Source organism: Odocoileus virginianus, chromosome 29, assembly GCF_023699985.2.
Source record: "Odocoileus virginianus isolate 20LAN1187 ecotype Illinois chromosome 29, Ovbor_1.2, whole genome shotgun sequence".
Lineage (NCBI taxonomy): Eukaryota > Metazoa > Chordata > Mammalia > Artiodactyla > Cervidae > Odocoileus > Odocoileus virginianus.
In genome coordinates this window covers 21,754,924-21,780,249 of record NC_069702.1, presented here as the reverse complement: position 1 = coordinate 21,780,249, position 25,326 = coordinate 21,754,924, and the positions used below count along the sequence as shown (strand labels likewise).

Here is a 25,326-nt window from a genome sequence, read left to right as displayed (position 1 = left end):
CTTTGAGTAGAGTTTAATTATCGGGGTTAAAGGCAGTTTTGTTCCTAGGTGCAGATGGAGTGTGTCCAGGTTGAAACCGCCAGTCACAGAGGTGCAGTCTTTCTCCAATAACCCTGAAGCAGGAAGCCAGTTTGGCTCTGTGGCAGGAATATTTCAGATCTCATCTGCTGACACGAAAGAAGATTCTAAGAGTCTGCCATTTTGTTAAAGATTGGCTTAATCTAGTCCTGCATAATATGCTAGCAAAGGTTATACTTTATAATACTATACAAAGTATATGCATATAATATATATTACCTATATAAATATTATATACATATTTATATATGTATACTATATATACATATAATGCTATACAAAACTAGTCCTGTATAATACACTAGCAAATAGTGCTGAAAATTCTCCAAGCTAGGTTTCAACAGTATGTGAACCAAGAACTTCCAGATATTCAAGCTGGATTTAGAAAAGGCAGAGGAACCAGAGATCAAATTGCCAACATCTATTCGATCATATAAAAGGCAGGAGAATTCCAGAAACACATCTACTTCTGCTTCATTGACTACACTAAAGCCTTTGACTTTGTGGATCACAACAAACTGGAAAATTCTTAAAGAGATGGGAATGCCAGACCACCTTACCTGCCTTCTGAGAAAGCTGTATGCAGGTCAAGAAGCAACAACTAGAACCAGACATGGAACAACAGACTGGTTCCAAATTGGGAAAGGAGTATGTCAAGGCTATATATTGCCACACTGCTTATTTAACTTATATGCAGAATACATCATGCCAAATGCTGGACTGGATGAAGCACAAGCTGGAATCAAGATTGCCAGGAGAAATATCAATAGTTTCAGGTATGCAGATGATACCACCCTCATGGCAGAAAGTGAACAGGAACTGAAGAGCCTCTGATGAAGGTGAAAGAGGAGAGTGAAAAAGCTGGCTTAAAACTCAACATCCCAAAACTGAAAACCATGGCATATGGTCCCATCACTTCATGGCAAACAGATGGAGAAACAATGGAAACAGTGGCAGACTATTTCCTTGGGTTCCAAAATCACTGCAGATGGTGACTGCAGTCATGAAATTAAGACGCTTACTCCTTGGAAGAAAAGTTATGACCAACCTAGACAGCATAAAAGCAGAGGCATTACTTTGCCAACAAAGTTCCATCTAATCAAAGATATGGCTTTTCCAGTAGTCATGTGTGGATGTGAGAGTTGGACCATAAAGAAGGGTGAGCACCAGAAAGATGCTTTTGTACTGTGGTGTTTGAGAAGACTCTTGAGAGTCCCTTGGATTGCAAGGAGATCCAACCAATCCATCCTAAGGGAAATCAGTCCTGAATATTCATTGGAAGGACTGATGCTGAAGCTCCAATACTTTGGCCACCTGATGCGAAGACTCACTGGAAAAGCCCCTGATACTGGGAAAGACTGAAAGCAGGAGGAGAAGGGGGCAACAGAGGATGAGATGGTTGGATGGTATCACCGACTGGATGGACATGAGTCTGAGCAAGTTCTGGGAGTTGGTGATGGACAGGGAAATCTGGCGTGCTACACCCATGGGGTCGCAGAGTGGGACACAACTGAGCAACTGAACTGAACTGAGTCCTATATAATAAACAATTGGCTGGCCTTTCCCCCTGGTTCCTGAGAGGTATCCTGGAATTTCCAGAGTGATAAGAGTATTTTGCTATTTACAGTGCCTAAATAGTTTGTGGTAATGAGACTGACCACACCAGAAATACCAACCATGTCATTAGAGAGCTGGGGCTTTAAGCCATGTAACAGCGACTGGGCCTCCAGAGGGAAGAGCGTGTAGTTCAATCATGTAGCCTCTGACTCAGTCAGTCTGGCTCATGTGACGACGTCCCAGGAGAACTTCGTACATCAAAGCTTTAGGAACTATCTCGTTGGCAGTATTGTGTGCATGTTGCTACACATTGATGTTCTGGGACCGTGATGCATTCTGACTGCACTTGGAGATGACGCTGGAAGCTGCTTGTTTGGAACTCCCTCAGACCTCACCCTATGTACCTCTTCTTTTGTCTGGTTCTCATTCACATCCTTTCTTTCTTTCTTTTTTTTTTTTTTTTGCTCCAATAAAAGTCTTCTCATAAGTAAAATATTTTCCTGAGTTCTATGAGTTTTTCTGGACAGTTGTCAAAACAGAGGTGTACTGGGAACCCCAAGTTTGTGATCACTTGGTCAGACGTGAGGGTAGCCCTGGAAACCGAAGATAAGTGGTCTTACTCCAGAAAGTAGGATCCATATTGCAGATGGTGGATGAGTAGTGGTCAAAGCAGACCCCGAAACTGTAGTAGCTGCCCCTGTAATGAGAACAGGATAAGACAGCCAACACGTACTAGGATCTGTGTTCCTTGAAAGGTCAAGAAATCATGAGGTAACAGGACTTTTACCCTAGTTCTAATCACATATTATTTGTATGTATATATGTAGTCTAGACCTTCTATTAAATCATGTTCAAAGCACAAGAATTAAATAATTATGCTAATAATAAATACATAATATTACAGGTATATGCTATGTCACTTTATTCTTATCCAACTCTTTTGCAACTGCATGGACTGTAGCCCACCAGGACCCTCTGTCCATGGGATTCCCCAGGCAAGAACACTGGAGTGGGTTGCCATTTCCCCCTCTAGGGGATCTTCCCAAACCAGGGATTGAACCCACCTCTCATGATGTCGGCTGTACTGGCAAGCAAGTTCTTTACCATTAGCACTACCTAGGAAGCCCTATTACAGGTATAATTATTATTTTAACTCATATCTTTAAAGTACTTGAAGAAGAAAATCTCTCTACCAGTTGTACACTATGAGGGTCGTGACATCATTTATCTGTTTTTCCTTCATCCATTTCCATTGTTCTGTGCTCTGTTCCATGTCATGTGGGCTTGAAGCCTGGAAACTACATTTCCCAGCCACCCCCACTGTCTTTCTAGCTGGCTTCCTGTTCCTGCAATGAGAGGTCTTGGAAAGTTATAAAGTCTAAGGACACAAGATATATTTCTTTTGCTTTTCTCTTGTAGGCTATGCCTTGGGCACTCCCAGGAGTATGGACTCTAGGTTTCTGTTGTGGAGGTAATCAAGGCAGGAAGCATTTAAGATGTCCCTAGAGCATAGTGCCATTCAACACTGGATCCAGCAGCTAAGCTGCAAGCTTTGGGATCTTGCAATATCAATTGCAATATAAGCACCTGGTTTCCTTCAGCTGGTTCCAGTGGCTGTAGTTACAGCTCCTCAACTGCACAGTGATCATGAATCAGGGTGATTTTCCTTCCTCCATTCTAAAAGTGATAGCAGCTTTATACAGTTACTAATATCTAGGTTACTTCACCTACTTCCTTTTGCTGCTTCAGCCATTCTGTCATTTTTGTGTCTAATTACTTGTATTTCTTTTGTGTCTGATTGCTTGTTTGAAATATCAATATTTTCCTTAAAAGACACAGACTAATACAGAGGGCAAGTAATATATTCTTGAAAAAACATTTTCAAATGGAATTTTTACATATCAAAATATATTTTATGTAAATAAAAAACCTTCATTATAGCAATAAAAAATAGTGAACTCTTCTGAAATTGATATACCTATTTCTGATCCAAGTACCCATTAAGTACTTTATCTGCTATGTAATATTTTGGGCTTCCCTGGTGGTTCAGACTGTAAAGAATCTGCCTGCAATGCAGGAGACCAGGGTTTGATCCCTGGGTCAGGAAGATTCCCTGGAGAAGGGAATGAAAACCCACTCCAGTATTCTTGCCTGGAGAATCCCATGGATAGAGGAGCCTGTTGGGCTATAGTCCATGGGGTAGCAAAGAGTCAGTCAGGACTGAGCAACTTTCATATAATATTTTATGTACTGCTTTTTTTTTCTTTTAAAAGCACATGATACTGTGATGTAGAAGAAATATATTTTTTTTGTTCAGATAACCAAAATACATTTCTCCTGTATATTTGGACTTCATCCATGGTTCCTGACCCTAGGTTCCCAAAATCTTTGGAATTTCCTAAGGGTTGAGAGTGATCAACATATGTCTTTTGTTATGTTAATAAGGCAACTTCAGACTCTACCTAGGGATGAGGGCTGGTTGCCACAAGATTAGAGGATTGAAACTTTCAGTCTCACCCCACACTCCTGAAAAGAGAAAAGGAACTGGAGGTTGAATCCGTTGCCAAAGGCCATTTAATCAGTTATGCCTATATAATAAGACCTTCATGAAAACCCAAAAGGACTGGATTCAGAGAACTTCTGGGTAGGTGAACACGAGGAGATTTGGGGAGAGTGATCTGCCTTTCGAGGGCATAGAAGTTCTGCATCACTCCTTCCCACTTACCTACTGCATGTGTCTCTTCCATCTGGCTGCATGTGTGTGTGCTCAGTCAATTCTGACTCTTTGCAACCCCATGGACTGTAGCCCACCAGGCTTCTCTGTCCGTGGGATTTTCCAAGCAAGAATACTGCAATGGGTTGCCATTTTCTACTCCAGGGGAATCTTCCCGACCCAGGAATAGCACCCGCATCTATTGTGTCTCCTGCGTTGGCAGGTGGATTCTTTACCACTGTGCCACTTGAGAATTCCTGGCTGCTCCTAAGTATTATCTTTTTTATAATAAACTGGTAATCTAGCAAGTAAATTGTTTCTCTGAATTCTGTGAGCTGCTCTAGCAAGTTAATCAAATCAGAAAAGGGGATCAAGGGAACCTCTGATTTAGAGACAGTCAGTTGGTGGCTTAAATGGTAAGAAGAAGCTGCCTGCAATGTAGCAGACCTGGGTTCGATCTCTGGGTTGGGAAGATCCCCTGGAGGAGGGCATGACAACTCACTCCTGTAGTCTTGCCTGGAGAATCCCACGAACAGAGGAGCCTGGTGGTCTACAGTCCACAGGGTCACAAAGAGTCAGATGTGACTAAAGCAACTTCACACGCACATACACAGTTAAAAGTACAGGTATCAACCTGGGCTTTCCATTGGCATCTGAAATCCAAGGTGGGGTAGTTGGAACCTGCAATCTGTAGCTGGTTGATCAGAAAGACAGCACCTGGCTTGAAGCTGGCCTTTGAAGTATGTACGGGGACAGGGGATAGTCTTATAGGACTGAGCCCTTAACCTCTGGAATCTGATGCTAGCTCTGGGTAAATAGTGTCAGAACTGAGCTGAATTCTTGGACATTCTGTCTGAGAATTGCTTGCTGGTGTGGGGCAACTCCCCCTTCCCAAACACACAATGAAATTGGTTTCAGAAAACAAAAGGAAAGCTGACTGTGTTTAAATTTTATTCCCAATTTATTCTGCTCTCATATAATTTGCAAATCATTTTTCTAATTTTAGATCAAAGTTTATTGTGGTAATGTAAACATGCTATTGTCAAAGTTAATAACTATCACAATCAGGCTTGGTGACAATGGGTATAGGCTTATTTTATCTTCTTAATATTAAAGTTCCAATCTCTACCATAGAGCTGAGTAGACCTTAAAATAAAAAGGCTAAAATTCAATTATTCAAAACAATGGTATACTAATGGAAAAAATGACATGGGACTTTAATTATACAGGTAATTATTTAGCTTTTATGTTTTCCGTTCTTTTTGCAGATGAGTCTAAACTGGTGGCAGTGAAATCTGAATATTTCCATGGGTTTTTGTACTGGACATCTTCAAGGATAAATTTAAAATAAAAAGCATAAAGCCCTGACCACATACAAGTAATTGACAGTTATTTTAAGCAAATAAAACATATTCCAGGTGATTGTTATAAAACACTAGCTGTCATACATGTCTGCAACTGGTAGAAAGGAAAAGCTCGAATCATGTTTTGATAGCTAGCTCAGGCTGCTATAACATACTATAGATTATGTGGCTTATGGTTGACTTGGTGAACTTTCTTCCTGGCTTTCAGATAGTTGCCTTCTTGCTGTATTGTTACATGATGGAAAGAGAGAACTCTGGTTTCTTCTTCTTCTTATAGGACACTAATTCCGTCAAGGAATCTCCAGTTAAAATATTTAGACTATTTTGAAATTTCGGGAAGAAAGGTCAAATATAAATTACCATGCCACTCTATTATCATCTTTAGAAATGTGATTTTTATTTTTAAAAAGAAAAATATGAAAAAAGATGCTTGAATAGTTAACTACAACCATAAATATATTTATACCCTTAACCTAACAACCCTGTGTGCGGTGTGCATGCTAAGTCACTTCAGTCATGTCAACAACTCTACTTCAAGTAATGTAGATGAAGAAAAAAATTAAATAGAAATAGATTTTCTGTTTATGATGAGCTTCTTTTGATTGTCTTCCCTAGAAGAAGAAATTAGAAAAATATCTAAATGTTTAAGATGGGATATGATTTGGTAAATTAAGCACATAACAGAATGATGACTGTGTAATTATAATGATTTTATAAAAACACAGAAAAATGGATTTGAGTAATGTGAAATAGCAAAGCAGAATGTATATGTTTTGCAAAAAGAGCAGCTATGAAACAGACACGAATTTTGTCAGTTAATATGCAAGATGAAAAGATAATCAAGTCAGTTTGGGTTTAAAATATTCATTTTTGTTCATACTTCATTTTAATTTAAAATAAAATGCTTCCTTCATGTTAAAATTCTCCATTTGGAAAGTCATCAAAATTCTGAGTAAGGTATGGGGAAACCAGACAGGACTTTAAAATTTATTATTAGAGTTAGAAGTCCTTAGAACCAAAAGATCTTTTAAAAGGACTAAACTTAAATAGCAAAATTTAAGGAGGAAATTTTGGGATTAAGGTCAATAAAAAGCACCCTTTCTTTTCATCTCATGTTTAGAACCATTTGAGAATAAAGACATAGTTAGATAGAATGAAGATAAAATTATCAGTTTAGTTACTGAGAAATTGACTGGAGTGTGTAGCTTTAGATTTTGGTTAGAAAGGCTTCCTGCCTCTTCTTCCAAGCATTGTAGATTCATTGGTAGAGAAATGCTGAGCTAGATCACTGAAGGAGGAGAGTCAGGAGATGCTCTTACCAAGACTATAGTTTACATCTATTTGAAAATGGACACTGAAAGGCAAAAAGAAGAAATTCCCAGGACTTGAAGCCTGTTTCCTGGGTCTCCTCCCTGCGCTGTGAAACAGTGACCATCAGTTATCACCCAAATGCTGGTCACTCTTTCCTTCTGGTACACTTCAGTCCCTGGGGACCATCAGATGAAAAACAAGTATTCTACAAAGTTTTATTTTTATTGTAAATCTAGGAATGGACTCATGAAGGAAAAGAATGCCAAAACAGATTTTTCTCTGAAGCTTTATTTTATACAATATTTTCAGTGAAAGAAAGATATCTTTAAAATATTTGGATTTGTGCAGGGCTGGACTAGAATGAAGTGAGTAAGGCATTTGCCTTTGAAGTGAAATTTAAGAGACTGCCAAAAGAAAAACTCTAGTCATCAGCATAAATAATATTCTCATGCAGTATTTTCAAAAATCACAATTAGTGCAAAAAAAAAAATCCATGAGGAATAAAATATCAAAATGTTAAGAAAAGACAGAAGCTGTATCACTGCTTTTTCCTTTTGCCTCAGGCTTCAATATGGCTTGGCATGTCACTGATTTGTTGACTAAAATTAATATGTTTTTTAAAAGTATTTTTCAAGCTCTTTTTTATGTAAGGGATTCAATCTAGAGTTAAAATCTGAGAAGACAAAAAAAAGGAAGGGGGTAAAATTTCTCAATGTCCAAGATTGCTCACAAAAATATCTACTTGGTTAGTCATTTAGAAACAGTTGAAAGCCAAAGGCTCTTACAAATCCAAAGTGAAGAAATATTTTTAGGCTCAGAAATTTAGAACAAAGTATTTTTGGCAAGGCCAAATCCTTAACATCCTGTACAAGCAAGTGCTAAGGATATAGTGATGCAGACAAAGTACTTTTTCTTAATTTTTAAAAATACACTTTGAGTCCAGTGTTATTGTTTCATAAACAGAACTCTAGAGGATAAAGTTTAAAAGTCATTTTCTTTTCTATCAGCTTCTCTAGCAATGTGGTTAGCAAACAAGGGTCCCCCTCAGTCTCTTTCCTACTTTCTAAGATGGGAACAATTCACCAACTCTCTTTCACATGACAAAGACTCTCTCAAGGTCTTAAAGTCTAGGAAGTACTTTGAGCTATGTTTTCTTTTTTGACAGTAAACCCCTTTTACTGTTCAGTTGCTGAGTCATGTCTAACTCTGCGACCCACGGACTGCAGTATGCCAGTTACCCTGTCCTTCACTATATCCTGAAGTTTGCTCAAATTCATAAACTCCTTAGAGACAGGTCTTCCCTTCTGCTGTATTCAAGAGCCAGGCTTAGCACAAGGAATGAAAGTGAAAGTGCAGGTGTTAGTAGCTTCAGCTGTGTCCAACTCTTTTGTGACCCCATGGACTGTAACCTGCAAGGCTCCTCTGTCCATGGGATTTTCCAGTCAAGAATACTGGTGTGGCTTGCCATTTGCTTCTCCAAGGGATCTTCTCCACCCAGGGATCAAACCCTGGTCTCCTGCACTGCAGGGGCCACTAGGGAAGCCCAGGAAATGCGGTGGAATAAATAAAGATATTGGACGGCCACCATGGTTAGAAGACTAACATTTAATATTGACTTTGTCTCTTGGTCATCACATGATTTTCATTGAGATACTTAACCTCTGTGGGTCTGTTTCCTCACTGATAAAACACAGTAAGATTTAGGAATTAGCTTTAAACAGATAAAGCTGTTGTCTGTAAGTTGTTGTTTCACCTAATGCAGGGGTCGGTGAGTTTTTTCTGTAAAGGACCAGATAGTAAATATTTTAGGCTTTGCAAGCCATATGGCCTCTATCACAACTACTCAGTTATGCTGCTACAGTGCAGAAGCTGCCACAGACAATATGTAAATGAATAGGCATGGCTGGGTTCCAGTAAAATTTTACAAAAAACAGGTGGCAGGCCAGATTTGGCCCTTAGGCCATAGTTGTGCCGGTTCCTGACCTAGTGAAACATAGTATGGGTTTAAGCACTTAGAATATCTTTCATGCTAAAGCTCACTAGACTCTAAACTCCATGAGAACAAGAGCTTCCCCTGTTTGTGTTCATCACTGACTGACTCTCCAAGAGTTTGATCAAAGTCTTCTCACTTTTTCAGGAAATATTAGCTTCTAAACTCAAAGAGCAGTACCTGGAACTTAATAACTGAATGAAAAATGAGATAGGTGGGTATCATTTCATTCTAAAAATTCTATAAGACAAAAGTATAAGACTTCATACTCCACACCTGTTCCTTTCACGCTTGTTTTTGTACAACTGACAACTGGTTTGGAGTCTTAACCTTTTTTTCTCCTGACATAAGATCAGTGACAGAAAGAGAGGTAATGCTACAATGATTAAAAGGAAATGCACATAATCTGGATATTATGTTATATAGACCCAAACTCATGAAAAAGAATTAAGGCCCCTGGGAATAAACATCACATATCACTGTGATCTTGAGAGGTCTTGGCCTGCAGCAGCTTGAAGTGGGGCTTGGTTTCCCCACCAGAAATTGAGGCCAAGCCGAGGCTGTGAGAACACCGAATCCTCACTGCTAAGCCAGTGGTCAGTGACAAGGCCCTGGGTCTTTGGCTTTGCAGAAAAGAATTCCCACAAAGATGGAAAGTAGTTAAACAAGTGTTTATTAGGAGGGAAAGAAGTGTGGATAGACATATGCGTGGGCTCAGAGACAGAGAGTCGCACCCTTGTGGTGTGACTTGAATCGCGTCTCTGGGGCCTTTCTTCCTGGTTTCCTTTGACCAATTGTCTTATTTTGCCTAGTGCTGAGATCCTATTTGATACATCTTAAGGTCCTTGCATGCGTGGCACACATCTCTTAACCAAGACGGATTCTAATAGAGAGGCTTATGGGTAGTTGCACCACTTACTATGAGGTGATATGCCCCGTCTTTTGATCTCCAAAGAAGCTATCTGCACATGTGTAGTCAGAGAGCTCTCCATAATTTCAAGAATGAGGAATATGTGGTCTCATCTGGGCAGGGCCCAGCCTTCTCCCACTCTTGTCCTGCTACTTTCCTCTTGGAGCATCCATCCACAGACAACAAACTCCACCTGTTTGCCCCAGGGGCCTATCTACCTCCTGCCTCAATTGCGATGTATTAGAAATAAAGGGATTATGAAGCAGCTCTGTGGTAGCTGGTCCCATCAGAGCAGTATTACAGGCATGGTACCATTTGGACTTGTGAAATTTGCATATAAGCATGTTGCTTAATATATAATGATAATGGACAGATGACATAAATCATGAAGCATTTCTTATTTTCCTGAATGTTTTATGCCTTTTCATTCTTTGCAATCTTTCTTATGAATGCTTTATTCTAGAGGTGTGGTATTTCTAAAGTTTTTAAACATATGTAGGAGAGATTGTGTCTGAAAACTGGACTGAATCCAAAGGCTAATGCTGTCACCAAATAGAGATATCATTCACTGACAAGTCCGCCTTCTGTGGGTCTGTTAATCTGTAGGGAAAGGCGTGAAGCCTCCTCTACTATTATGTGTGAAAGGTTTTTACAAGAATTTTATTGTTCAGTTTCTAAGTTGTGCCCCACTCTTTGTGACCCCATGGACTGCAGCACACCAGGCTTCTCTGTCCTTCACCATCTCCTGGAGTTTGCTCAAACTCATGTCCATTGAGTCGGTGATGCCATCCAACCACCTCATCCTCTGTCGTCCATAAGAATGTGTTGAAAACAATGGGAAAGAAGAGTCTAATGTGCAAATTTTCTGCCTTTCAAAGAATATTTTTTAAATTACATGTGACTCTATGCAAATATATTTTAATTTCAGAATGTTTAGAAAATACATATTTAGAAGTTTGTGATTTTAAGAAAATGATAAAAATTTTAATATCAAAATTGAGGTAAATGTTAAGCAAACAAAATTTAAGTTCTGAGACTTCTCTGTTCACCTTCCAATGCAAGAGGTGCAGGTTTGATCCCTGGTCAGGGAACTAAGGTCCCACATTCGAGTGACATGGCCAAAAAATTAAATAAAAATTTAATTTCTATATTAGCCTCACCCAAGAACAGTATAATAGAGATGATTTTTCAGTTGTATTTACTTAGACTAGATGTAATAGAATCTAGTACTTACTTACATATCCAAAAGTTAGTACATGCTTTATTATATCACAGTTCTGTGTTAGGACTTTTTTTTTTAATGTGGACCATTTTCTTAAGTCTTTATTGAATTTCGTACAATATCACTTCTGTTTTATGTTTTGGTTTTTTGGCCAAGGGGCATGTGGAATCTTAGCTCTCTGACCAGGAATCGAACCTGCACCCCATGCACTGGGAGGCAAAGTCTTAATCACTGGGCCACCAGGGAAGCCCCCAAAGTTCTGCACTTGGACCTGGGAAGACAACAGAGATGTATTGGAAGGGACTGTAGCCCTGAAATAACTTACCAAGTAATCCCATGTAGTCCAGGAAATAGATTGTACAAGAGAGAACCAGGGAAGACTGTTAGTAAGAGTAGATGAGGTAAGAAAGAGGAAACTCTGCTGAAAGTGGCTGGAGGGGGGATAAGGGTAAAGAGGCCCAGTTTCAAGTTTCAGGTTGAGATGTTGTTATTGTAGAGAGATCCCATTTCATATTCTATCCTAACACATGGTCAATGGCAAAGAGCCCCAGCGGGGCACTGGCCAGAAGAGCAGGGTGATTGGAAGAACTACTGTGAGGTATTAACTGTAGAAGGAGAGTATCAACAAAAATACCAATACCCAGATTAGGAACAGAATTCAAGAGGGGTCATCTTTTCTTTCCTGATGTTTTTTTTTTTTTCCAACCTTTAAACATTTTATTTTGTACTGCGATATAGCCGATTAACAATGTTGTGGTAGTCTCAAGTGAACAGCAATGGGACTCAGCCGTGTATATACATGTATTTTCCTGGTGTTTCAAAAATCTGCATTATAATAAAAATCAAACGCGAAATGTTATTATCTGCAGGTGGCACCCATTTAAAATGTTGATTTGCTGGCATACATTTGGATGACACTTGGAAACAAATCTAGCACCATCCTGCTGGTGACTGTAGAATGTAGACATCAAAGAAAAGGGCAAAAGCTGGATTTCTGACTTAAGTTACCAAAGAAAATAGGAACAAAGTAGTTAACACCTAGTGTTAATGTCCATCTTAATAGTGCCCCTGGCATTTAGTAACCAGAGTTAGGAAGTTGTAGTTAAACTTACGGGCTTCCCTGATAGCTCAGTGGTAAAGAATTTGCCTGCAAATACAGAAGATGCAGGTTTGATCCCTGATCTGGGAGGATCCCTTGGAGAAGGAAATGGCAACCCACTCCAGTATTCTTGCCTGGGAAATCCCATGGACAGAGGAGCCCATGAGGTGACAGTCCATTGCATCACAAAAGAGTCAGACAAGACTGAACAACAACAACAAATTTCAACTGATAAAGGTTTGGGCATTTCCTGAGATGCTAGTTCAAAACTTGGGAGTTTCCAGTAAGATGCTATGGGAGAAAGGCCGTTCGCGGCTACGAGAACCAATGGCGTTTCAGGTGTCGGGATTCAAAGGGCCGCGGGCTCTGAGGCGGGGAGCTGGCCTCTCGTATGGATCCGATCCGAGGCTTTTGCGGGAAGCTGCGGTCTCTGGCCGTCACCCTGGACAGCGAGACGGCCCGGCTGCAGCGAGCGCTGGACGGAGAGGACAGCGAAGACTTTGAAGATTGTCCAATGAGAGTTCTACATGACCTTAACTCAGAAGTACGAATTCTAAAGGATGATGTCAATATTCTTCTTGATAAAGCAAACTTGGAAAGTCAAGAAAACATTGGTTTCATAAAAGCAACAAAAATATTGATGAAAAACAATTCAATGGATGGATATCATGAAAATAAAAGAGTTTTCCCAGAAGTATGGATATACTCCACGTGCCAAGAAAAATTCAGTGGATGAGCAAGAAGTCACTGACTCTAAATCAGAGTCCAGTGAATGTGAACGTCCTGCGAAGCCTGACGTGAAAGATGATTTGTTGGATTCTGCTGCTGCAAGCACTTCTGTTTCTGAGAAGTCACCGCGTAGTCCACAACTTTCTGATTTTGGACTTGAGCGGTACATCGTATCCCAAGTTCTACCAAACCCTCCCCAAGCAGTAAACAACCAGAAAGAAGAGCCAAAAGTTTTAACTCCATTTTCCAAATACTCACTAGTAAAAACTCCAAAATGTGCACTAAAGATGGATGATTTTGAGTGTGTAACTCCTGAATTAGAACACTTTGGTATCTCTCTGAATATACTATGTGTTTAAATGACGATTACACAATTGGGCTTAAAAATGTGAAAACTAACAGTGAGACCACAGAAACAGAACCAGTGCCCAGTGATAATGCCTTTGCCACTCCTGGCCTCATAACCCAGCCGTTGGGAAAAAATGATGCTGAGCACACACATTCTCCTTTGGCACCTGCATTCTGCACTCCTGGTTTGAAAGTCCCTTCTACAAAGCAGCACAGCTATGGTATCCACAAACAGTTCATCGAAGGACTTAGAAACGAAAGAAAGTACATCATTAGTTTCAAATTCAGACCAGTGCTTTGAGAATTTTGCAGATCCCTCTTCTCCTACAATTTCTTCTTACGAGAATCTGCTCAAAACACCTACACCTCCAGAAGTTACTACGATTCCAGAAGCTATTCGTCAGATTTGATCAAAATACAACTCAAACCTAGCATCTCCAGTAGCAGTTAGAGTGGTGCTACCCAGCAAAATGTTCCTGCCTCATCGTGGACAGAATGTGCAAGATGCCAGCAACAAAGAAAACTGGTGAAGGTGAGTATGTTCCCGTGTTATCTGAGGAGAACATTGAAAAGTTCACATTGGGATGGTGAGTAAACATCTGGAGTTGACACTTGCGGCTTAGGACACAACCTCGAGCTCGTGATCCCTATGGCTCCGCTCCCACACTAGCCCCCTGGACAATGTTGCTGGGAGTTCATTCCCAATTGTATTCTGAGTGTGAAAACAGAGGTCTTCAGTGTCATGTCATTTGCCTTGTTGAAGGCTACTGGTTATATCCAACTGATATTTTTTATTGTATCTTCCTATAGAAATGATAGTGGATCTGTCCTTCCATTATGGAAACTGAACAGAATGAGATGAATGCAAACCTGGTCTCACTTTGTTTTCAACATCCCTACGTCATCCCCCTTTTGAAAAACCAATTCATGTTAAAGATGAGTGTGGAGACTAATAGCATAACGTGCTTTTTATTACGTTTGATTTAATCTAACCTGTGCAGTTCATCTGCTCAGTTTTGAAAGATCATTGCTATTTCACTGATTTCAAGTTTACCCTGCCTCATGGAACTGTGTGGTTTAAATAATATTAGGAAGCAGGATAAATAATTTTTGAAATTTAAACATTACTGTTTGCCACTCAAATGAGGCCACCTTCAGTCTTCTCGGGGCTCGACAGTTGTTGATAGAGCTGGGCTTCTTCCTTGGGGTTAGCTCTGCCCACTGTCTCTCATGACTGTCCCAAGTCTTCTACTCCTTTTATTTTAACAATTTTATTTCAGACACTGTGGTTTACAAAAGACAGCCTAAACTGATGTAGGAAAAAAGGAATTCATAGGCCTAGGTAGCTATACTGAAGGGGGTGTCTAACATTTGGACTTAAGACACTCACCTGCTGTCGTGTCAGGATGGGTGTTTTCCTCTAAATTGTCAGTTTCATCCTCTCAAATCAGCTCTTCCCAGCACATGATTGCAACCTCCCCAGACCCCCATCTAGCTCGGCGCCCAGCAGAGCCCGAGCCTCACCCTCTGGAAGCTGCTCGGCATCCTTCTGAGTGGGTGCTCCTCTCTGGACTGTCAGCTGTGCCTGTGGCCCTGTCTCTGAGAGCACCAGGCTGCCCTGTCCATGGAGTTCAAGAGCATTATGATTGAAGTCAAGCTGATTCAGCAAACATCCTCTTTTATGGTTGTGCCTTGAAAGTCAAATGGGAAGACGCGTCACGTTGTGTCTCTTCATTTCGTCAGAAAATTGTCACTGAAGAACAACTTATTCTTTGTTCTAGGAACTACTGAGTAGTTATAATTTAAATTTTGCTAAATAAAATGTTAAATTAAAAAAAAAAAGATGCTATGGGAAACAGTCCACATGTTCTCATATTTACTATGCAGAAAAAGAAGTACATAATTTGTGACTTTTAGTGTTTTCAAATTTTACAGAATTAAAACACTGAAAATCTACTGGAGTCATAAGGTTCTGTGTTGCCATTTTAATCCAAGGTCATTTCTAAACCATATCCTGTGCGGATCAGTGACCATATCAAAACCATATCAGTGTGGATCAAGTAGATGCAGAGGAAGGAGATTGTTACAACGAACTGGAAAATGGCTCTGTTCACCTGAGACCAGAAAGGGGATTTTATTAGCACAATAAAAGTCAAATAAATATACACAGGAGCTGAACATTGGCAGAACTTAGAGCAAGTTGTGTGCTGCTCTGCAGTGCCCTGAATGAGTGTGAATTTCTATATGGTTTTGGTAATAGTGCAATATAATACTGATTGTAGGGTCACATTGAAGAAACTGATTGTTTTTTTTTCTTTTGGTGTAGTTAATTTACCTATCGTTTTCCTGAAATGCCAGTTTTGGGCATTTCATGCAAGCACAAAGATAGAAAGACAATAAAAGTTGAATGAGTGCTTGGCATATTTCTCAGACAGTAATGAAACTGGAGTAATTGAGAGAGTCAGCAAATCACAGTTATCAATCAAATGGTGAAGGAGGTGGGTACAGATGCCAGGTCTAATTTGTTCTTCGGGTCCAGAGAACCTGCCTTGTTTTTGTTATTGATTAATTCTTGTTTTGTGTTCTCACATTATTCTTTAAAAGAGAACAACATACATTGTTGCAGTAGGTCATACTTAAACTTCAACTTGAAAGTGTGAGTTGGAGGTCACATGGTAAGTTTAATTTTTCAAAGGAATCTGCCTAACAAGTATCTGGTCCTAAAAGTGTAAAGGAAGCAGATGATCTAATTGCAAATATAAATAAAGAGAAAACAGACACTTCAATTAGTGCATCAGTTAATCTGGATAGATTGAAAACTTACTTCCCACTCAACTCTAAAATTAATCCTCTATTATCATGGAGGAAATGTCATTGCAATGATTTCAGAAATAATGAATTTAGCAAGAAATAAGAAGAGGATAAATCCCAGAACTTTGGATTTAAAGAAACTATTGTTTCTCTTGAATTTTCATTCTCCTTCTTTGCTTTCTCCATTTGATCTTGATTTTATCTAGAAGACACAAATGAATTGTATTATTTTTCCCCCTTTTCTAAGTAAAGGATTGTTTCTTCAATTCAGATTGGATTCAGAATTAAAGCACTCTTCACCCTAGTTCTGAGTTTTTAGAATGTGAAGCTCAGAAGTTTCAAGATGTTATGTTCCAAACACTTAACTAAATGTAGACGTTGACAAATGAGTCATTCAGGTCTCAGCTTTTTATCATTTAGTTTTCTGATTAAAAAAAAAAAAGGAACTGGCTTTAACCACAAGTTAAGGGAAAAAACAGTTGCTTCTCTCCAACTGATAAAAATTTCAGCACTATAGGCAAGTTCCCTTGATGCTAATATAGATCTGGTGGGCCCAACAGACAGGTGGAGTTGGCAAATAAATGTTCATTTCTCTCTTTTATGACTCAATGTTATCATGAGGGAAATGGAGAACATTTCCACAACACAGCTGTGTGGGATTCACCAGCTCGTCTATCAAGATAACGCAGAGTCTTTTACTCCCCTGCAGTTTGGCAACCAGTACAGATCTGAGTAGGATATAGAAGATTACTCTCAAGTTCTTGGCTCCATTGGAAGTGCAAGTTGTGTTTCAGAGTTGCGACCATTATCTATCAATTTAAGAGTCTCTGGAGTAGTTTGTGGGATACTCTGGCTTGTAGACTCTGGTAAGACTAGCTAAGATTATAGAGGGCATTTAGTCAATGGTTGCGTCCCTTCCCCAGCTCCCTGACATGTTCTTTTCCAGCATGTATATATATGCCTCTGGTGCAAGGAAACTCACTACTTTCCAGGGACGCTTTTCTGTTTTTGATGACCTCTAATTTTTAGATGGGTTTCCCTCATAGCTCAGTGGTAAAGAATCCATCTGTCAATGCAGGAGACACAGGAGACTCAGGTTTGATCCCTGGGTCAGGAAGATCTCCTGGAGGAGGAAATGGCAACCCACTCCAGTATTCTTGCTTGAAAAATCCCATGGACAGAGGAGCCTGGTGGGCTACAGTCCCTGGGGTTACAAAGAGTCAGACATGACTTAGTGACTAAACAACAACAACAATTTTTAGGTGGTTCTTGATTATACTTGTTCTTAAAGCTGCTAGAGTTTCACTCATTAGTCCTAATTTTATATTTCAAATTCATAGGGAATGAATTCTTTTTTTCATACAAATATATCCCTAAATTCTTGAAAGTAGGCATCATGTCCATTAGGCTGATGTTCTAATTATTCTAATGATTCCTCCTCTGATAGGATCTCAAGTCTTTTCTTCTTTGGACTGAGTGACTTGGCTCAATACCCAAAATGTGATCAGTTCATGGAAGGGTCAAGTGAACCTGTTACCTTGGTGGACCAGATGGCTTGACTTTGTCAACCATAGTTCAGTTCTTTGTCTGGGCTCAGCTTAACATCAGAAAGAGAAATGAAAGATGTGACTGGCCATTTTTAGGAACCATTTTCATCTTAGGAAGCAACACAGTTAGTGCAGACACATAGTAATAATTTATACATTTAAATACCTCCAGAAAAAAAGAATTTCAGGGAAAAATTCCACAGATAAAAAGTCAAACATGTCATCTTCCTGTACCAATCTTTGTACTCTTCCACTTAGCAAGGCTCAAATGTTACATAAGTACCCTTTAATCTCCTTCATCTTTGCAATATTCAATGAGTTGTGTTGTTTCACTGCTATTACCATTCTTGTCCCTGGACCTCATGGTTAAATTAATGCCTTGGATCCTTATAGTCTGGTGTGAACTTAATAGCATCTAGCTCAACCATGCACCTAGCTTGAATCTTTTCTAGGTCTCTTTAGTCTCAAATGTAGTTAAATTTAAGTAGTCACAACAGGGTTTGGGAGATTGCATAGCCGAAAAGTTCACTCTGACTCGAAAGGTATCTTACTCTTATTTCCAAAGATCCTTACACAGAAAAATGCAAACGCAACACATGTTCACCCATGGCTGATTCATGTCAATGTATGGCAAAAACCACTACAATATTGTAAAGTGATTAGCCTCCAATTAAAATAAATAAATTAATTTTTTTAAAAAAAGAGAAAAATGCAAATACAATATCACCAGGTCTAAGTTTTCAAGAAAAGTAGAAATCCACATTTTTAGATAAACTTTGATTTTTTTTAAAAGGGTATTTTTTTTTTAAGTTGGTCCTCCCAAGTATATTCTCAGGATGTTTTAGTCCACAGCCATCATTTTGGGACCTTTATTCCATGGTCACACTTTCTGTTTTCTCAATAATTTTTAAAATCACATGAGAAGTATTAAAGATAAGAATACTAAGACACTAAAAAGGATACAATAGAGTATGCAGCATCTATGATACAATCTTAAATAAAAAGATGAGAATTACATGTGTCATATGAGCCACAACTGTATTTTTAAACATCAATTTAGGAAAACAAAGACAATGGGAAAACATGAAAATGGAATTAAATACTATGGACAATTTAATTTTTTTCTTTTTCTCTTATGGAAAATTTTTTAAAATTCTATTCCATGAGCCTACACAGCTTCAAGACAGAAAAAGATTATAAATATATCTTAACTATTATATTTAAGTAAAATAAAAAGAGAATCAGAATGCAAGATTTCATTGAGACTAGGGCAGTTCTCGAAATGTTAACCTTCCCTTGTAGCATGTCTGCACTTTTCAGTTTTCTTATATTCTTTTTTAATGCTAATACATGCTCAAATTACCCTGTCTTCAGAGTCAATTCTGGTAGAAAAACTCAAAATGGAACATCAAGATGAAGGGAATGGAAATGGAAAATGAAAATTCTTTATTTGTTAATAAGGATGTAAAATAAAAGGGAGAATCATATACTGGGTACAAGATTGATCAAATCTTGGTATTCTGGCTCTTTCTAACGGGATCTGGCTTACTTAAAGCTAACGTTTTTTGAGCACTTACTCGAGTTATTTTTATTATTATCTCCATATATTACCTCCATATTTAGTGATAGAGACACTTAGATCTAGCAAAATCAACCTAATACCACAGAGATCCAAAGTGCCAGATGCAGGATCCCCATTCAGGTCATGATCCCTCCAAAACTGTCACTACTGCCTATTGCTTACAAGCCAAATAATCTCCAGTCAAAATAAAATCTTCCCGACACACAACAAAACAGAATGAGAAAATGCTTTTCTAATATGTCTCATCCCTCATCAGATCTGTGGCATATCAAACGGATCAGTCACCATGAAACACTGAAAACAGTTGTATTTCTGATGAGGCTTCTCTTCTTGCCTTCTCTTCCTTTATTTCTCCTCTGCCCAAACCCATGTGATAACTGTGGCTGGCAATTTTGAGTGTCACAGGTTACTGTACCTTTCTTTGCTGGCCGACAAGCAGTTAGAAAATTTGCAGGATGATTTGATTTGAGATTCCTTCAGTGAAGACACTGTAAAGAGTAAATAAGCTAGAACTCTGCTGTAGAAAACCCACTCCAGCATGATACTGTGTGTGCTGGCCAGCTCCGTGTTAAACAGGTCTTTTTACTGTGTATTCTTGATGCTTTCTCATCCAAGGCCTTGCTGCCCTGCCCAGGACTAGCTCATTCCTAGAAATAGCAGACAACTTACTTGGGAGCATGTTTTTCGAGTCAGGGTAACCTATCCATAGCCCACAGCCCAACCACTGCCTCTGCTGGGCTCTGACATTCAGGGCCACTGTGCTTCTGTCCTGATCACCCCTGGGCTGGGCACCACGCAACCAGGGACAGCTCCTAGGGCCCAGAGCCTGATGAAACGATTCAAACTTGCCAATCATAAGCCTGCACACGCTGCTTGGCCTGCTCTTCCCCGATGGAAACCACAGTCCAGGCTTTCGCCCATGCTTTCCTCCTGCTCTGCCTGCTTCCTGCCTGACACTGGTGCCTCCCCTTGTGGCGCACCACAGCATGGCACACCCCCTCCTCTTGGCATCTACGAATATACTAATATATCTTTTCAGAGGCAATTGACTCCTAAACTTTTAGCTTCACCGTATCTGAAGAAAAGTAAAATCTGTATTTTAAAACCGTCCAGGAAGTATCAAACTCACAGCATGATTTACACTCCCTGGAATGCTAGGTTTACTATTATGGGTCTGTTTGTGCTGGGCCTTAACCGTGCAGTCAGCTAGGACTCGGACGGGGGCTTTTACAGCTTGGTTTGAGCAATAGCTCGTAAATGATTCCACCCATATTAAAGGAGATGTGTAATTCAGTGAACTGACAATGCATATATATCCCTTTTGTTTGCCATGTGGATGATGAAATACATAAACGAGTTGTACCCGTGTTTCAGCATTAGACAAGGTAAGCATCCTTGACATTTCATTACTGAGCTGCCACCAGAAACCATGGTGACCTCAGACAGACTGAGACCCACCACATGCTAAATGGGAATGTCTCAGTTCTAGGTAGAAACTTAAAATCAATGGAATGAAGAGTTGCGAGATTAAGATATAAATGTTTAAATGCAACTCTGAGAAAAGTTTTGCATGCTTAAAACGAATTCAGGCTGGATAGAAAATGCCTACCGCTACCTCATAAAGCTTTGTTTATTTTCTCTGATGAAGCCTTGCTCCCTTGCTACCCTCTCCTTGCCAACATGTGACGTGCTCAGGGGCAGTTTCCAGTCACTGCTGCTGCCAGCCAGCTGGTCACCGCAGCAGTCAGCACACTGACCCTGGAGAGCACCGAGGCGCCCCACCATCAGCCAGTTTGCATGATGCAACCTCAGCAATGTGGAAGCTCCAACCGCCCCTGCACTCTCTGGCTCAAGCTTGGCCGTTTGGGGAGGCTGCCAGGACAGCACCAGGAGGAGAGCCAGGGGGAGCCTTTTGCCAGAACCAGCAGGTGGCAATGGCCAACAGCAGCTCGGAAGGCAGATTACTCTTTCCAGCAGTTAAGACAGCCAACAGAGGTGGGAGCCAATGCTGCCCTTGTTAACCAACGTATAGGCATTGTTATAAATGACATCAGAGCCCCCTTTTACATTTCTCACTGGGCTTGTTAACCAGGTGGTAGTTTTACCAGAGTCATCCGTGCTCCAAGCAAAGCGTATGCTATATCATTTAACTTACATGGGAGGCCAGGGAATCGCATTTCTTGGAAGTGTGTCTTGGAGACCCAATAACAATGATCTCTGGTATTTATACAGTACTGTTCTCCAAAGTGGTTAACGCACCTGACAGACGGCCTCTAAATCAGACTTAGAACATTGCTCATGAGTGGAGGAGGAAGTGCGATCCAATCACTTTAGAAATTAGAAAGCTGAAAATGTAGATTCAGTATTTTGGAGTTAAGGTCGTGCACAATTTGAGTTAGAGTTGTGATGGACATCTACAAGTTCTGAATGGCATTTTCACACACAAGGCAGCATGTCAGTTGAAGGAGTATATAAAACTCTGAGTGATGCCCGTACATTTGTGCCCATGATCTGTTCACTTTGAATGACAAGACTGAAAGACAGTAGAATACAGACCTCTTTTCATTTTGACGTGAAATGGGATTACATATATACTAGAGACGTAAAAGAGGGCTTCCCCAGGGGCTCATGATAAAGAATCCGCCTGCCAATATCAGGAGATGCAGGAGACTTGGATTCAATCTCTGGGTTGGGAAGATCCCCTGGAGGAGGAAATGGCAACCCACTCCAGTATTTTGGCCTGAAAATTCCCATGAATAGAGGAGCCTGGCGGGCTACAGTCCATAGGGTCACAAAGAGTCGGACACGACTGAGCGCTTGAGCACACACACACACAGAGAAATGAAAAAGGTTTGTTATAAAATTTGTTCTAAATTCTTTCGAGAGCAGAGATAATATAGAAAACAGATGTTAGAAAAGATGTCTTCCAAATTGGAAGAAGTTTTCAATAAGTTGTAAGGTTTCTGAAAAGAGGAAGGCCTAACAATCAACTAGTATTTATTGCTTGCCTATAATGAGTTCAGCACTGTTTCAGGGCTTACATACTCAAGAAATACATTTTTAAAAAAATCTAAGACCAAGTCTGTGCTTTTAAGGGTATTACAATGTTGTTGACAGAGCCAAACTAATGAAAGCATTTGTGGCCAGCATTAAAGGAGACTGTGTCTAGACTCTTCCTGCAGTTAGACCAGAAGGAAAGGAGAGAATTGGTGAGGACTGGCATGGTCCAGGGAGGCTGCATGTAGCAGAAGGAATACACTTGGCTAGGTCTTAGCATGCGTAAGACTGGGCCCCCCAAACCAAATCATACAGAGCCCTAAACTAGGAGTCAGAATTTCATCTGCCACAACATAATGATGATCACTCTAATGAGCTTCCATCACTAAAAATCAGTCGTGTGCCAGGAACTATGTTGGATACTGATGCACAAGATGAGCTGTGATAGTTTTTAGAAACAGGGAAAGGAGTCTTGTAAAAAGCCTATAAATGCTGATTTGTGGTTGCTGTTGTTCAGTCCCTAAGTTACATCTGACTCTTTGCGACCCCATGGACTGCAGCACGCCAGACGTCCCTATCCTTCACTGTCTCCGAGAGTTTAGTCAAACTCATGTCCTTTGAGTTGGTGATGCTATCTAATCATTTCATTCTCTGTCCCCCTTCTCCTCCTGCCTTCAATCTTTTCCAGTATCAGGGTCTTTTCCAAAGAGTCAGCTTTTTGCATCAGGTGGCCAAAGTATTGGAGCTTCAGCTTCAGCATCAGTCCTTCCAATGAATATTCAGGACTGATTTCCTTTAGGATTGACAAGTTTGATCTCATTGCAGTCCAAGGAACTCTCAAGAGTCTTCTCTAGCACCACAGTTCGAAAGCATAAATTCTTTGGCCCTCAGCCTTCTTTATGATCTAACTGTCATATCTGTATATGACTACTGGAAAAACCATAGTTTTAACTATATGGATCTTTGTTGGCAAAGTGATGTCTCTGCTTTTTAAATTTTTCATAGCTTTCCTTTCAAGAAGCAAGTGTCTTTGAATTTCATGACTGCAGTCAGTGGCTTCCCAGGTGGCACTAGTAAAGAATTCAGGAGACATAAGAAATTCAGCTTTGATCCCTGGATCAGGAAGATCCCTTGGAGGAGGACACGTTAGCCCACTCCAGTATTCCTGCCTGGAGGATCCCATGGACAGAGAAACCTGGTGGGCTACAGTCTACAGGGTCACAAAGTCAGACATGACTAAAGCGACTTAGCATGGTCACACACACACATGTCAACATCCACAGTGATTTTGGAGCCCAAGAAAATAAAATCTGTCACTGCCTCTACATTTCACCTTTCTGTTTGCCGTGAAATGCTGTCAGGTCCACTCAAATTCCATTTAGATTGCTATCCATGCTTACAACCATCACAAAAATCCTAGAAATCAAACTTACCCCAAAGAAAAAGCAGACCATATTGCCAGAGTTAAAACTTCCTTCCACTGCCTGCCTTTACAAAGCCAATACTTTTATGCCTCTTTGAAAAGCAGAACCAACTAGAAATGGAGTGGAGAGCTGAAAATGATATTTTACTATCTTAACTCCCTCAGGCTCCCAGGGGATAAACAACTGAGGTACCTTAGTGAAAGCTCTAGAACTCAGGAAAATACATTTGGAAAATCCCTGGATGGGTTAATTCTTCAAGAACATCTTGATTCTATGAGCCAGAAAATAAAGCCAAGAATACCAGGTGGCAATTTTAAGTTCAAGGAAAGTCTAAAGATTCATTGACTCTGAAACACTTGTGCTAATACTCAAGTGTCTGGACCTGGGTACAGGGCCCCTCCCTTGCCGCATCTTTCCCAGGTCAGAATGGGGTTTTATTATGATGCTAACATATCCTCCCTTTCTTTTGCTGTTACCAGTGTCAACTTGCAAACAAACACAGGGCTTGCTCATGTTTTTATTCCAGAGTCGCAAGAAAGGTAGGCTTCAGCCATTTCTCTCTCACAAAGCCGTGAACATTTCAGCATGACAGAGTCATTTTACACGTTTCCTTGTCTCCTGGCTGTTTCTAAGCGGCATTTAGCACAACTTGTTTAGAACTGCCTTTTCCTGACTTTGGATGATTATCATGTTAGGTTTTTTAAAAAAAGAGAGAGAACATTTTGAGCTGACTTCCTATCTGGTCTCATTCACAGCTCATTTCATCCCGTTCAGTTCTGAAGCATCTGGGCAAATATGAAGGCATTACTCAGCTCTCTCCTGACATTTGGAGCACCTGTGATAAAGCTCCACACGGTTCTTCATATTGAAGAATATGGACATTGCTGTTGGAAAACTAGAAAGCAGACTGGCTGAATGGAGATAGTCACAGTGTCCTGCCCCCTTCCCTTCTGGGTGTCACGGCCCTGAGAAAGCAGCCTAGGGTTTGGAGGGTGCTCTTGATCGCAGAACAGAACCATGTGGGCCACTGATGTTCAGGGATCTGTAGGGAACTCGCTGAACAGGGTCGAACTTACAGGGCTGAGTACCTTCTGTATCCCTCCTTCCTTTCATTTTGAGATGATTCGGAAGGTGAACTTACATACATCATAATGTGGAGGCTTTAAACACAGCCAACTACAGTGTCTTCTTTCCAGTCCTTGAACCGACCAAGCTTGATTTTGCCACAGGACCCTTGCCCTAACTGGGCCCCTACATGGGACTTGCATGCTTCCCAAGTTCACGCTCTAGAACTCCCACCTCAAATAGCTCCTCCTCAAAGGAGTCTTCACTAACTGTCCATCTAAGGGAGTATGCTAACCCTTGGTACTTTCTACACATTTTCCTGTATTATTATCTTTATGGACTGCAACCCGCCAAGCTCCTTTGTCCATTGGATTCTCCAGGCAAGAATACCCGAGTGGGTTGCCTTGCCCTCCTCTAGGGGATCTGCCCAACCCAGGGACTGAACCTGGATCTCCTGTGTCTCCTGCATTGACAGGCAGATTTTTTTACCACTAGTACACCTGGGAAGCCCCTATCTTTATACCACTTATCAAAATCTAAGTTATTGGTTTAACATATTGCTTTATTGTTTCTTTCATC

The 25,326-nt window shown here is 40.3% G+C and overlaps 2 long non-coding RNA genes and 1 pseudogene across 3 annotated transcripts in view; 2 read left to right on the top strand and 1 right to left on the bottom strand.

The window, feature by feature from the left end:
• Positions 1-10,134, bottom strand: LOC110144359 (uncharacterized). The gene is made up of 3 exons (XR_002315865.2): positions 9,933-10,134; positions 1,755-2,332; positions 1-164 (listed from the first exon to the last, which is right to left on the bottom strand). It is a non-coding gene; the product is annotated as an uncharacterized lncRNA (long non-coding RNA).
• A 2,366-nt stretch (positions 10,135-12,500) lies between these two features.
• On the top strand, positions 12,501-15,163 carry LOC110144361 (SKA complex subunit 3-like; annotated as a pseudogene).
• An 8,998-nt stretch (positions 15,164-24,161) lies between these two features.
• The window catches only part of LOC110144362 (uncharacterized), a 4,962-nt gene continuing 3,797 nt past the window's right edge, over positions 24,162-25,326 (top strand). For both annotated transcript variants that reach the window (XR_002315868.2, XR_011484525.1), the window contains exons 1-2: positions 24,162-24,221; positions 24,438-25,326. The exon at positions 24,438-25,326 is cut by the window's right edge and continues 734 nt beyond it. This is a non-coding gene — a long non-coding RNA (uncharacterized lncRNA). The remainder of the gene's footprint in view (positions 24,222-24,437) is intronic.